This window comes from Natrix helvetica (assembly GCF_964273705.1).
Source record: "Natrix helvetica genome assembly, chromosome: 1".
Classification (NCBI taxonomy): Eukaryota; Metazoa; Chordata; class Lepidosauria; order Squamata; family Natricidae; genus Natrix; species Natrix helvetica.
The window spans coordinates 180567662-180573678 of record NC_138548.1 but is presented as its reverse complement, the minus strand read 5'-3'; positions in this window follow the sequence as shown (position 1 = coordinate 180573678).

The window sequence follows — 6017 nt, the reverse complement described above, 5'->3', positions numbered from 1 at the left end:
GCCTTCCTTATAAAACGCAAGGTTTTTCAAAATGATCAGTATTAACTTTCAAAGGTGGATGTTATCACCATTTTTAGTACTATCAAAGTAGGGTTTTTTTCATATAATATTTTTGGATTGGGTAAGAATCTTAAATTTCATGAATAAATTTATGAACTAAGGAGTTTAGGAATCCCCGCCATAAATGTATAAGAACCATATTTGTTACTCAGTTTCTAATTGCCGCTTGTTTTATAAATGATTATTTTTCATTTTGCCATTCAGATCTTCAAATGCTAACCTGGCTTATACATTTTATCAATTCATGATAAGTAAAACCTAAACTGCCGTTATGGAACTCCATCCCACTTATCTTCTGAGCAAGAATCATCTTTAATAAGAATAGACTCGTTCCTCTGATATTTAACTGAAGAGATACTTGTCAACAGCTAAGTTCTTAAAACAGTATTGAGAAAGAAAAATCTGCCTTCTCCAACCCATGCACATAAGGTATCAAAAAAATCTGAAAGGCATAAACTATTGCATCAAAATAATGCATTGGGAAATAACACAGTAGGCCCCAAAGCCACAAAAAGTTGAATGCTCATTTTCTAAATTGGGGATGGAAGGAAAGGATATATTCTAGAGGGAATAGCTATCTGAAATACAGATAATTCTTTACTTCTGGTCACAATTGTGACAGGAATTTCTGTGGCCTGTAAAGCAGTTGTTGACTGAGTTGCATACAATTGTATGACCTTTTTGCCACAGTTGTTAACAGAATCACTGCAGTTGTTAAGTGAGTCATATGGTCATTAAGTAAATCTGTCTTTCTCTATTGGCTTTGCTTGTTGAAAGCTAGCTGTGGAGGTCCTAAATGATGACCACATGACCTTGGGACATGGCAGCCATCATAAATATATGCCAGCCGCCAAGCATCTGGACTTTGATTATGTAACTGTGGGGTTGCTTACATGGTCATAAGTTTGAAGACCAGCTGTAAGTCCTTGTTTTTTTCATTGTTGCTGTAACTTCCAATAGTCACCTGAATGGTCATTAGTTGAGGACTGTTTGTCCAGAATGGGAGCACTTTAGCTGATGTGAAAATAGAGTGTAACATTTTGTTGCACGCCTTATTTCTCTCTTCCAAAACAATTTCAATCCCACCATTTTTCCCTTTGTGATATTTACTCGTTTATTTATTCATTCATTCATCCATCCATCCATTCATTACCTTTATTATTTTTATAAACAACTCAAAGAGGTGAGCATCTAATACTCCTTCCTCCTCCTATTTTCCCCACAACAATAGCAATATTCTGTTGAAATCAGCATGCTATTTCCTTTACTGGTGCAATGAAGCTTAAATAGAATCCTTACTTAACTGACAATAAATATTAATTCTTATTATGAGAAGGTAATACAGTATATTTTACTGGTATTTCTTTATTTATTTATTTATTATTCACATTTATAGACCGCCCCCTCTCCCGGAAAGGACTCGGGGCGGTGTACAGTCACTAAAATGCATTATAAAATACATACACAAAACAGTTAAATAATTAAATACGTAGGTGAAGGAGGTTATAAGACTGTAATAGAATAATAAATATAGTACATTAAAAGCTTATTAAAACCCCAAACCCAATTAAAATGAATAAATCCCCGGGAGGTGAAACTAAGAAAGTGCCAGGCCAGCTGATTGAAATAGGTGAGTCTTTAACTTTTGCCGGAAGGAACGGAGGTCGGTGGTAGTTCGAATGTCTGGGGGGAGGTCATTCCAGAGGGTTGGGCCCATCACAGAGAAGGATCTACTCCTAGGTGTCGCCCGCTGGCATTGCCTAGAAGACGGCACCAGGAGGAGCCCCTCCCTGTGTGAGCGGATAGGTCGCAGGGACGTGTGTGGTAGGATGCGATTTCTGTAATAAATTCTGTAATAAACTGATCACCACAAGATGGTGCTGTAGTTCTAGTTTGATGACAAATTTGCTACTTAGCATTTGTTTATTTTATATTTAAGCTTCATAATTATAGGGGTAGTGTAAATCAGCAAACTCTTCTTTGATATTGACTATAAGATTGATTTACAAAATGAAACTGGAAAAAATTAAATATTTTTTTTTGGCAACAGTTATTTCTGTCCTGGCTCTGTTTTAAGATTTCAAGTTTAGTTTCTTTAAAAAGGTTTACAGTAAATATGCACACGAGGTGCAGAAGAGGGAAAGGAGGGTTGATTTTCCCAGGACAAAATGCACTGTGATCTGTTTAATATATAAAATTGGGCAAATATATTTTCCAATGTAGGAATGCAGATATATTGCAGATATCTATCCAAGAGAAAGCTAATAGCTCCAGAATCCATTTCAGCTCCAGGTTTAAGACTATACTCATATTTATCTGAGGAAGAAGAATAGCTTTTGTTTGTGTTTATGATATCTATATTTTATCAGTCTTGGAATACATAGAATGAATACTTGAACTGCCTGAAGTTTAACTAGAAAGAGTCCAGAAAATCTCCTTTCTTCAAGGGCCATTTGAAGTTGTGAAACAACCACTCTAAAAAGAGAAGGATGAGATTGGAAAGAAATCATTCTGAACTCTTGGATTCAAGGATGACTTCTTAGGAAGGAGACAGACAGCCCGCTCTGTAAATGAAAATATCTTCTCCTGCAAAGAGGAGTTCACTATATCTTGTATCCAAGAATGCATCACTTCCCAAGAGGCCTTCACCAGCTAGGAGAGATCTAAAGCACAGGTGGCAGAAATCACAGTCCCAAGAATGCTGCTCACTTCCTTAGGACCAATCAAGTGAAACTCTTGCCAATAACCGACAAAACCATGCCTCAAGTCAGTTACTAAGATCCGTACAGCCAGCCCAATTCTAACTGATCAGCTAGTCTGGATCTGATCAACTTTATCAATAGATGTTTACAGTAGCCTACCTAGTGTTCCTGCAAGGGTTCCCCCAGTCTCTTTCTCTGTACCAAGAAGAGACATAGCTGCCCAAATAGAGTTTGAGTTTGAGTTTTGAGTTTTATTAAATTTATATACCGCCCCTCTCTCCCCGCAGGGACTCGGGGCGGTGTACAGACAGTACAAATAAAACAACAAAGCAAGAACAACAAAACATTAGACAACCAACATTAGACAACCAACATAAACATACGGTCTGTGCAATACCCGAACTCATTTCAAGTTAAAAACAGTCTAAAACCAAATTAAAACCCCAAAATTTACAATATTAAAAAGCCATCCAGGAAGGGCAGTAATAGATTGTACTTATGATTACGATTAGGCTAGGCCGGCTAGCCGGAACAGGTGGGTCTTGAGTTTCTTACGGAAGGAGCGGAGATCAACAGTAGTTCTAATGTCGGGGGGGGGGGGGGGGGATGCTGGATGCCAGCTATGAGCATGATAAGAATGAAGAAATAGCCTGTTTTGCTATTCTTATTGACAGATGGTAAGCCTAAATAAAGGTTTTTATCTCTCCTTAATCACATTTTATCTTCTTGTGCTGCTGTGGGCATCTTCTAATGTCATTTCATCTTGCAGAATTCCTCTGAAAGCTAGAGGGCCCTCTAGGATCACAGAAAGGCAGATTCCCTTCACTATTGTTGAAGACCTCTATGTTATTTTTTATTCTTATTCACATGCTTTAAGGAGTATATTCTGTTAGAAAAATACTAATTGGAACCTTAATGAATTTATGTCTGTCATTGATCAGATCATGCGTCAGAATTTCTGTATATCAGTCAGCAAAGACATACAATTTATATATCCTTTTATGCTTCGTGTTACCTTAAAGCAAACATGAGTGGCTTTAATCGTGGTAAGTAATAGCACATGTATAATGATAATATTACTGACAAAATGGAAGGTTAGCTTTGTCTTAGAGGTTAAGGAAGGGAATAATTTTTGTATCCTTGAGAGTTGCTATCAAGTTACAAACAGTGTGAAAAATCATCATCTTGCCCTTGAAACACAACTTTATTGTTAAATTTTGAAGTACAGGCTGTAGTTAATTTGATCAGAAACTGCATCCTAAACATTCTTGGTAGTATTTGTATGATTTGTATTCCACCATCATGCTGGAAATTAATTCTGGAGAGCCATCATGAAATTACTGATTACTATCATAACGTGAGGTTTACCTGTACAGGGGAACCTCCGGTCATGACCGTAATCCATTCCAGGACTTTGGTCACAACCCGATTTGGTTGTGACTGGAAGCAACACTGACTGCGCATACGTGTACAAAAGAAATAGCGCAGAAGGGGAAATTGCCGCATCAGGGAAAATAGCCACAGCTGTGTTTGATCGCCACCCGAGTATTTGTTCGTGACCAGATGCAAAAAAATTTGCAAACTTTTTGGTCGGCACCTGATTTGGTCGTGATCAGAAGCATTTGTGACCCGAGATTCTACTGTGTTCTACTTTTTATGGCTATCTGCCATTCCTTAAACTGAATGCTTTTTGCTCCATGTTTATGTTATAGCCATGTGATCCCAGACAAAGATGGAAATGCTTTAAGTAGATGCAGAGAGATGCTACATTCAAAATAGCAATAGCACTTACTTATATACCGCTTCATAGTGCTTTTCAGCCCTCTCTAAACGATTTCAGCCCTCTCTAAACGAGTCAGCATATTGACCCCAATGGTCTTTAGTCCTCATTTTACTGACCTCGGAAGGATGGAAGGTTGAGTCAACCTTGAGCTGGTGAGAATAGAACTGCTGGCAGTCAGCAGAATTAGCTTGAAGTACTTGCATTCTAACCACTGTGCCACTACAGCTCTTTTCCATGGTACCTTTTCCCTCCAAAATATTGTACATCCCCAATTACGAGCATTTGATCTCTGAGGACCATAAAGAGAGGAGAGAAATCACTTACTGCCTTAGAACCTCCAGATAGGTTTTCTCTTTACACCATAGAGTCTCTCTTTCTGTCTGTATTTTGCTATGATTTTGTTGACAAGTGTTGATGCTACCTATTCCAAATAATTGTAATCAACACATATTGTACACTGAATGATTTCTCTGTATAAGAAGTGTAGGATCTGGCTTACCAGAATTAGAACTCTTGGCAGCTCCAGCTAACATGACCAATAGTGAGAGTTTCTGGGAGTTGCATTTCAACAGCATCTGGAGGGCCTCAGATTCCCCACCCTTAAAATAAATGATACCCTGCGTCCCTATCCAGCTTTCTGATTTTATGTTAGCTATATTTTTGTCAGCAGTTTTGTGCTGTGTGCTTGTGAAGTTGCACCAAATTGCAGCCTTTCAGTTTGGGGAGGATTTTTGAATGTGGTTTGAATGATCTGTTACGCAAGTGAAAGCCATTAATCTGTGAGTCACTAACTAGCATGTTTTAATACTTCAAGGCAGTGGTGGTGTCTATATATTTTTTTCTAGTATTTCTGTGAGGTTGGATCTGAAGTTCAGTATATAAGAAAATGTGAGGGTTTTTTTTTTTTGTAAAAGGGAAGTCCTGAAGCCTTTGAGCTTCATGAGTTGCCCTTTGGGCCTCTTTATGTTGGTGTGAACTTAAATGAAAGACCAGCAATATTTTTATTATTTTCTTAGATAGAAGTCATACATTATAAAATGATGGCATTCTCTTAAAGACTGATGCTGAAAAATCCCAGTTCTTAGTATAATAGTTCTTTTTGCTGGATTTTCAATAAAGAAAATCTATTTTATCCTTCTACTCATGGAGAACTATCTATATGTCCAAGTAAGAAGAGCACCAATATCTTGCCTGTCAGGCTAAAAGTCACAAAGATGTATGTACAGTATGTTTGCTGAGTAAGGGAAGACAGCTATGTACTGTTTGAAAGTCCTCCATTACATGACTTCTTAAACAAGGAGAGTATGTAAAACATTTCCATGTTCATGATTCTCCACCCCAATACTGAATTTCTGACCACCTTTTATTTAAGAAAATATCTTTTAAAAGACTGCCATGACAAAGGTCCTTTTGGTTGAGCCATAAATGTGTTTATATACGGTATATATCTATGACTCAAACCCAAGTGACTT